Below are 10,000 nucleotides of genomic sequence, written 5' to 3'. Positions count from 1 at the left end.
GGAGAACAAATTGGAAAAAGAAGAACCCTTCCCCCACAAAACAACAAACAAATAAATAAATAAATAAATAAATAAATAAATAAGTAAATGGATAAATAGATAAATAAATAGATAGTTAAATGAATAAATAAATAAATAGATAAATAAATAAATAAATAAACAAATAAATAAATATATAAATAGATATATAAGTAAATAAATAAATAAATAAATAAATAAATGAATAAATAAATAAATAAAAATAAAATCCACAGGTTTGTGGAGTATGTAAAAAAAATATATTTTTTAGATATCATGAAACAGGGTGAGAAAGCCCACATCGACGAATATTTTGCCTGCTATAACCAGCGCTTCTATCCCTGGGGATGCTATTGTACCGAAGAAACAGTAAAGCAAAACATTTAGGAAGAAGATAGGACGGAAGGATAGTAGAAGTTATAATGGACCAGATTTTTTTTTAGTGGATATTTGTTTCTAAACATAAAAAAAATCTGGTCCGTAGGGGTGTTAGTAGCTTCATACGGTGTCCACACCGAAGAGAGGACTGGAAGAGTTGAATGGTTTAAAGAGAGAAAAAACATCCACAGGACATGAATCTGCATAGAAATAAGTAATTTGATATGTTTGTGCATGGTAACTGACAACTGTCATGGGAAACTATAACACTATGTAAGGAGAAAGACTCTATCAAGTTTACAACGTTTTGTGTTTGGGAACTTTATCAAGATGCCTTTGTTGAGCACCAACGAACAAAACTTTGTGTGTGTAATAAAGGCTCACATGGTAATTAGCTTACCACACAAGTAATTTAGATTTACAAGGACAGAAGGTAATGAGCTGGTTTACCAAAGGAGTGTTTAACGAAAGGAGTTGACTTACTAACTATGTAGTGAGCGCTGAAACTATTGGTAGTTTTAAGAGAAGATTAATCAATTTTATGCATTGGGATGATAGGTGCTAATGAACATGGAACTGCAGTATCCTTCATCCCTATGTTCTATTAGTTGTGCTCGTTTAACTATAGAGGGAGCAGCAAGATCTTGTGAATAGTTTTGCAGATGCAGGGCGAGAGAGAAACCCATCTGCTTATGTACTTCTGTTTGTTGTGTGGAGCAGGAGGGTCTTGTGGGAAGTTTTGCAGATGCAGGGATAGAGAGAGGATCTACTTACGTACTTCTGTTTGTTGTGTGGAGCAGGAGGGTCTTGTGGACAGTGTAGCAGATGCAGAGAGAGAGAGGAACCCATGTGCTTATGTACTTCTGTTTGTTGTGTGGAGCAGGAGGGTCTTGTGGACAGTGTAGCAGATGCAGAGAGAGAGAGGAACCCATGTGCTTATGTACTTCTGTTTGTTGTGTGGAACAGGAGGGTCTTCTGGACGTGTTCCATATGCTTATATACTCCTGTTTGTTGTGTGGAGCAAGAGGGTCTTGTGGACAGTTTTGCAGACGCAGGGAGAGAGAAAACCCATCTGTCAGAGGTGGCCTTGCCCCATATCAAAGTGGAAGTGGGGTGTAGGGGAGTTTCTATCCTGAGGGAAATTGCTTTGTGACTTTTGTTGCTGAGGTCAGCGGAAAGCGTACATGCGCGAAGTTAGGCCTGTGTGAAGATATGCGGGGAAAGGAGGAAGAATGGGTGAGGCAAAGTGGACGTGGGGGTTGAGGCAGAGATAAGTCATGAAGGTCTCCGAATTAGATAGCAGACCAGAAAGAAGTAGTATGATAAAGGTGTCCTTATAGAAAAATTGACAACATTCTCTTTGCAGACGATGGACTATGAATAAAAGTTGCAGAAAAAAGTATATACATACATACATACATACATACATACATACATACATACATACATACATACATACATACATACATACATACATACATATATATATATATATATATATATATATATATATATTTATATATATATATATAAGTTACGAAGAGCATAAATATGAAAATAATTGAAAGAGGGAATAATGTTTTATGACCAGGAGAAATAAAGGAGAAACTAAATTAACCTAAATGAAAGTAGACCAACTGTCCTGTCGTTTATTTTATATTATTTGTTGTTTATTAGTATATGCTTGATTCACATTTATCATTAGTTATATGTCAATTTATCATTATTTACTATTTACCTGTTTGTTTATTATTTAACTATACATATGTATTTATTTATTTAATTTATTATCATTTATATTATTATATTATTATCTATTTGTTTATCATTATATTTTTTCCGCATTCGACCTAGTTATGGACCAAAAGGTCTCCTGTCGGCATGCTCTGCCTTTGTAATCCTTTGTAAATCACTTTTCCATTTGTGTGATAGTAGATACAGCTGTGAATGGAGAAACACAGCGACTTAACAAAAATAAATAGAGAAGAGACAAGAACTTTACAAAATGTGAAGAAATAGGAAAAATAAATTAAGACTGTGAACAGTCTAGAGATTAGAACTTACATAAAAATCAAAGTCATAGCCTTCCTAATTAGAGCTTCGAGTCACAAACCTTATCCCAAACAATAATTTTTGAATCCATCTAGAATTCCCCGTGCAATGGAATCTGGGTGTGAAAGGCGCCGCATGTCAGAGGTAATCCGAATCCTTCATGCAACGAAGCCGAAGGTGAGTCGGACAGCTATTCCGCGGCTCCAGACTCAGAAGCGGAAAGACATCCCACGGCTCACCGCGGCTTCGAACTCAGAGGGTTTTCCTTAGGTCGGGATCAATAGAGGAGCGGATCAATGATGCAAAGATTCTTCTAGCGTCAGTTACAGACAAACGGAGTGGGAAGAAAACTCTTGGAAACTATTCTTTGAGGGCGCCTCGCGATGGCGTCAAGAATAAAGGGACGGATGAGATACAATGGGGAAGAGGTGGACTGAAGGAATGGGGCATAACATCGTCAACGATGAAGAGGCTGGATATAAACGGAGAGATGTCCGTAATCCATCGAAGTGTGTATTTGTGTGTGTGTGTGTGTGCATACATATACATATATATATATATACATATATATATATATATATATATATATATATATATATATATATATATACATATATATACATATATTGGTAGGGGTGGGAACACTGCTGTGAGACTGTGTGAATTAATATTTCTCTTACGTTTCGGACAGAGGTCGTGTCCTCATTTGTATGATCTCTTTGAGGGAAAGCTTCTGCGCATAAGAACGGAACACGTTTCCCCGGCTGTACCTCTTACCAGATGAAATATATCCCTTATCATAACGAACCTGTATCAGCCTCTCCTTTGCGAATGTCATTTCCTTGTGCCTGCCTCCAGGTGATTTAAATCAGCAAAATGAATCTCTCTGTACGAGAAGGACAATTCTTAAACGAATTCCTTAAGACAGCAAAGGCACGCTATACATATACTAGCCTTATGTAAGGAGGAAATAAAGACCGTATCTGTTTGCACATCGATGTTTCTGTCCTGAGGAACTCGGCCCTAACCTCTCCTTTAAAGGGAAACGCGGGAGAAGTTTGATTATGTCTGCCGTCGGGCGATTTTGTTCCTCCAGAGAAAGGCTTCCGGATGTGGGCCGCAAATTAGGCTGAAAGATAACAAGGAGGAAGCGTAAGGTGAAGGTGAATATGCGGAAGGGAAGAAGCGGAACCAGCTGAAAATGACTTCGACTGAAGAAGAACTAAGCGGGCTAGGAGGAATCTCTACTTCGCAGAGGCCAGAACCCTCAACGGCACAACGCGAAGAAGTCCACGTCTGAGGAATCTCGTATATTAATACAGCTCAGGGACCTGATGTTGATTTTAATCGCTCTGAGGTCAAGATGTTACCTGGCCCGTGACGCCTTTGATGACAAATGATGTGAACATATGTTACAGATTGTGTGGTCACATGACGGCCGGGGAGTGGGAAGGGGAGGGGGAGAGGGAGAGGGATATCAAAGAACCTCCTGCTCGCCAGGTAAGAAAAAATAAGTGACGAGGAGAAAAGGAAAAGAGAGGTGGAAATCAATGAAGAGGAGGCACGATTTTTGTGGCAGAGAAAGCTAAATTGGGTACGGATGCGCGCGCACACACACACACACACACACACACACACACACACACACACACACACACACACACACACACACACACACACACACACACACACACACACACACACACACACACACACACTCATAGGTATACATACAGACATACACACACATACACGCGGGCGTAGACTCACACACATATTACACGAAGGATAGCTTATACTGGAACAAGTGTTGAAGGACTAAATATATATAGAAGAGCAATTCCTGAGGAAGATTCTACCTTGCGTAGAAGACAACCTGAGCTAAGAAGAAATAAAATAAAAGATGAAGTACCTTTTCCTTTCAGCTTAGTGTAGCTTGGTCTAACAAAGCCATGTCTATGAGAAACATTGTATACCATTTTTTATCTCAGAGGATCTTAAGGTCCGGGTTTGAATAGCGTACAGAAGCTTGGGTTTACAGTAAACCTTCGATATATCAAACTAATTGGGAGGAAGGTTTGGTCGTTATAGCCGAGGGTACATGTGCGTAGATACGTATTTAGACTTTCCATAGGTTCACCATCCATACCAAACCTTTCAGAGCATATGCCGTCCTTATCCGTTGTATCACACGAATGGTCGCTTGTAGGTCTTACTTGAGTCGACATAGCCGAAATTCGGTGTAACAAGGTTCGGTATAGCAAGGGTTTACTGTAGTATGTTCAGTAAAGACATGGGCAGAATAACGCGTGACTTATACGATATCCTGAACGAAAAAAAAAAAAAAAATTGAATAAAAAAAAAAAAATCACACGGAGAATGGAGTGATTGTACTGAATGAAGAGCAAAGAAAGGAGGGAGATGATTAAGATAAAGATAAAAAGAATATATACTAAAACAAAGAACAATAAAAGAACAATTACCACAATGCACCTATCTGGAAGATATACCATAAAAGTCTTCTGAAAGTAAATACTGGAAGATCTTAATTGTGAAAAGAACATGTATTGGGTGAACATATGAAAACAAACTAGAGAAAACGTGAAAAATGCTTCATCCTTGTCATATCTATTATGAACTAGAACTGCAGAGATACCTCGTATGTACTGTATATGGAAGAACGATCATGGAGAAGGTGGGGAGCTCGTGGCAACACGCCGCCACTACTGATGTGTCCCCTTAGCGCACATAGCATTGTTGTAAATAAAATTGTTAATCTTGGTCAAAACAGTTATGTATGTCAATTATATTGTAAATATTATGTCACATACGAGGATGACCATTATATTGTTAAATGTATTTATGTGTAACTTTATTTGCATACTCTGTTCAAAGCGTTGATATATTCACGTGTATTATTTATGTCATAGCGGACGGGCAAACCCACCCTGAACCTGTAAAAACATATATCAACCACCGATTCCATAACTCCGTATGAATAACTAGGAAGAAGCTTCACGACAAAGCAACGTACAAAAAATATATATACATTTAATTACAACAGGAAGTGGGTCTGCCCCACACCTATCATAACTCTAACTTCCTTCCATTTCATTCATTCCTTACACTAACCCTCCAAATCCCACCCCTCCCCCCTCTCCCCATCTTACCTATCCTGTCGTTCGTTTCGTTTCAGTAATAAGTCCCAAAGAAAATTAAGCTTTCATTAGTCCATCACTTAAAGACGATTCCATTTATCAAAATGTGATAACCAATCACATCAAGCCTAGGGCGGTAGGTGCGTAGCAGCGGCAGAAACACATCTTTGTCCTATTATGCGCTTTAAGGACCGTTGGAGCAGATGAGTCACCACTAGGAATTGGAAAAGAGTGCGGGATTCGAACCCACAACTAGGCGAATGCGAGACCACGCTCTCGATGACGCCTGCTGCGCACTAAGGCCGATTATCATATATTCATAAATCTGATCGTCGGCACCGATACAACATCAAAGAAAGTAGGAAGAACTTTAAACAGAAAATTCTGGAGAAGAGTTCCAAGGCGTCAGGAGAGATCTTGAGCAAAATAACAAAATTCCACGACGGTGTTAGCTTGTATTATGGAATTATAAAGATAAATGTAACCAAAAATTGATCCAGCCTCCGACACAGATCATACATTATATACATACATACAATACCTACCTACCTACCTACCTACCTACCTATACCTACCTACCTACCTATACCTACCTACCTACCTACCTACATATATATATATATATATATATATATATATATATATATATATATATATATATATATATACATATATATATATATATATATATATATATACACATACGTACAAACATAAATGCATTCATTCAATTATAACAACTCGGATTGAAAACCCTTTTGTCATCTCTCGGGCCTCTCAAGGGCCCCACACACGCTCATATGGCCGTAGAGGCCGGACAGGCCGGCTGGTGTCATCTACACACTATTCAGGCCTGCCTTTAGGCAACAGCTCAGTTCTAGCGAGACACCGCGGAGTAAAGATCATAGCCTCTTCCATGGATACGGAAGAGTTAGACCTACTTGTGACTGCAGCTGTTGTACAGACCTATAATTCACTTAAAGTTTAATTATTCTAGTTATAAAGGGCTGAGTTAGGCCTACACTATGTTCCAAATTTTGTTTCATGTGAATTTTGTTTCATATGAATCATCATATTGAGCTCAAAATGCCCTGGATGAGATTCACCCTTGAGTAGCTTTATATATTTTTATGTGCGAGCATACATATTTGTGTGTGATGTATTTGTTACCAATATTCAAATCATCTTCTCAACGGCCCTCTTCCATACCAGAGTACTTATCTCTTTATTTTGTCTATCGCCAGATTAATATCTTATTCGGTGTGTCTGTATCTTTTCAATCCATCAATATGAATTATTTCTATTGCGGTGTATTGCTACTGCAAGTACACATACCCGATGTTGCATTTCTCAGTCTAGGATCGTGTTTATATCAGGAGGTGAGTTGATCGTTTTGTACCGTACTGGACCGGTCAGACTTGGAGACGGTAGCCTCTTCCTCCTCTTTAGGAGCTCCTCATGTTGATTTTCTTGGTCACTAAATCTCGGGTAGCTGCATCGTCCTTTTCTTTTAATTTCTCAACAAACAAGTTATACGCTGCATTTTTTTCACGTTTTCTGAACACTCGTTAGATTCAATTTTCCAAAGGCACGGGTTTCCCCTGTATATCTAAATAAATTCTCTCCAAAATCGTTGCTCTTTTTCAGTGGTGCAGCTAGTGCTCAATGCGGCAGACATGTTCATGGTAAGCTGCCGAGTGCTGTACGGGGAGATGTGGCCTCAAGACCGCCTCATGTGCCCATACACGCTCAAACAGGCCCGAACCGGAAGCTGGCCGGGCGGAGCCAACCTGTCCGCTGGAGGTTCGTGAGGCAGCCTTTCCGGCGGCCTACACAGGTTGGTTGAACGTCCCATACACGGTCAGTTCTGCCTGAACGGTCCTGGTTTGCTCAGGCGGCCGGAAAGGCCGCCTAAGCGTGGATGGGACCCTTTATGACTTTCCCGCGGGCCATGGGTCTAATACCGGTGTCACACTATACGGTGGCACCGGATGCGGCCAGATTATGTTTGCAAGTTCAGTCAGCTTAACAAAACCACCTGGCGATAGCCACAACTTGATATAACAACCATCATCTCCCCCTGGCTGGTTAAAGTATTCTCATACCCTTTCGAGTCTAATGACTCCTAGGGAAGACTTTGTTATAGCCAACAATAATCCGCAACAGCGGCGTCAGGCACCGTGACACCGGCTTTACACCCCTGTTCTGCAGAAAAGGGAACTACAACTGAATAATCGAAGAAAACCTAGATGACCAGAGTGAGAAGATATCAAATATTATCACTGGAAGAAGCTAGAAAAAACTGCAGAAATAAAACATGGGGAAGAGCACAGTGCCTAAGATGGATAAAATGTGCATGTTGATTTTTTTTTAAGAAACTAACAATGAAGGGAAACTGGCATCAAAATGAAAAGAGGCTGGGAAGGAAATAGTGGTAAGTTATCCAATTATAATCCAATATCACTTGCAAGTGAGGTGGGAACGGTTTTAGAGAGGTTAATCAAAGCGGTCCAGGAAACTAATTAGATGATAAACATTTCGACAATTGAGCCCATAGTGATGGTGTGTTTGAAAGCAATGGAGTAATGAAAGTCAAGAGGAGTACACATATATATTCCTTATCTTACAACCAAGATACAGAGACCGAAACCTGGCGAACATTACCGGCCAGAGGTACCATGTTTTCCACTACGACTGCTATTTAGTCAGCCAGCCAATTCCAGGCTTCACACGGCAGCCCGACTAGTGACGTCATCACAAACCAGCATACGGCCAAAACGCTCGTCAGCATGAGCAACCATATTTCCAAAGTCACACAGCGTTGCACCCACACACAATATAGGTAAACACGATACAATAAAAAAATACATAAGACACTCTTCATTATGGATATTTCAACAGAATACATGGCTGTATTCCATATGAAAGGATTAAATGGGCGTAGAATAGGTTTCCAGCTGAAGTAGTGATATGTAATTAACATTTAGAATTCATTTGGATAAATGCTGAAGGAAAAGTCACAAATTTTCTTCGATTTTTCTATTATTGCATGCGACATGTCTACGAACCCGAATATCTTCTTCCGGTATGCTTCATCATTGTATCTCATTATCCTGAAGTAAAAAGAAATGGTGACGAGGAGCTTAACAAGATATTATATAAAATGTTAGAAAAGGTTGAAGAAGTGTAGGGGACACTGTTTTCTTAGCTGAAGAATTTCTTTCAAGCAAGGCTGAAGACATATATGAGGGAGAATTTGCTCTACGAGGAAGATGGCAAGCAGAGGACATCAGGGATCGGCACTGGCGCCCGTCATGTTTATTGTGTGTGTTTATTGTGTATTGTGTGTGTGTTTATTGTTCATTCACTCTCAGAGTGAATGGGCCTTAATATGCTTGCGCGCGATAGCCCAGTGGATACCGTGTCGAACTCATGAGCAGATGGTCGTGAGTTCGATTTCCGTGATCCGCTGCTGGGGATGTCACGTTGGTTCCTGACAGCCCTGGCCAGGTGGGGAGGCGACCCAACATAAAAAGGGGGGGGGGAGAGCTGGCTGGCCGTAACTGACAGGGTTTTACTCTACCAGTGGTTTCTCACTTCCCACAGCGTGGTAAGTGAGATTGTGATTTTTTATGCTTGCAGAAGATACCAAGGCTATGAGTAAAAGAAATGATAAAAAAACATGTACAACCTATCAGAAGGACAGATGAACATAAAAAGAAGCGACAGAACGAGTTTAATGCTATTGAATATAGACTGATTAAATTGGAGATATCCAGTATAAAATATGAAGCACATGTTGGGATCCGAAAGATCTTCAGTCAATCAACATATAAGTGGAATATAATGCTAGTAGAGGTGATATGTGTTCGAAGCATACAAGTTTAATATCTAGGGGGATGACCACCAATGTAAAAGAGTGAATATATCATAGAAAGTTATACACACACACACACACACACACACACACACACACACACACACACACACACACACACACACACACACACACACACACACACACACACACACACACACACACACACACACACACACACACACACACACACACACACACACACACACACACACACACACACACATATATATATATATATATATTTGTGTGTGTGTGTGTGTATATATATATATTATCAACCACGATGTACTTTAATTCTAAGCCATCAACGTCGGAAGAACCGTGGAGGCACATGCAGAAGTTGAAACGTGGTACGCCCGAGGACTCGAACCAACGGTAGCAAGCACGTGACCAGTGCCGTAGTGACTTAGACCAATACACCATCAAGAGAGATATAAGTTGAGCCCAACTTTTATTATATATTTGTATGCTCGAGTTACATACACATACACGAAGGTTGCGTTCAACCCATCTC

This window comes from Oratosquilla oratoria, chromosome 10 (genome assembly GCF_046742065.1).
Source record: "Oratosquilla oratoria isolate Oo_2021 chromosome 10, ASM4674206v1, whole genome shotgun sequence".
NCBI classification, from domain to species: domain Eukaryota; kingdom Metazoa; phylum Arthropoda; class Malacostraca; order Stomatopoda; family Squillidae; genus Oratosquilla; species Oratosquilla oratoria.
The sequence above is the reverse complement of the archived record's forward strand: the minus strand, read 5'-3'. Positions refer to the sequence as shown.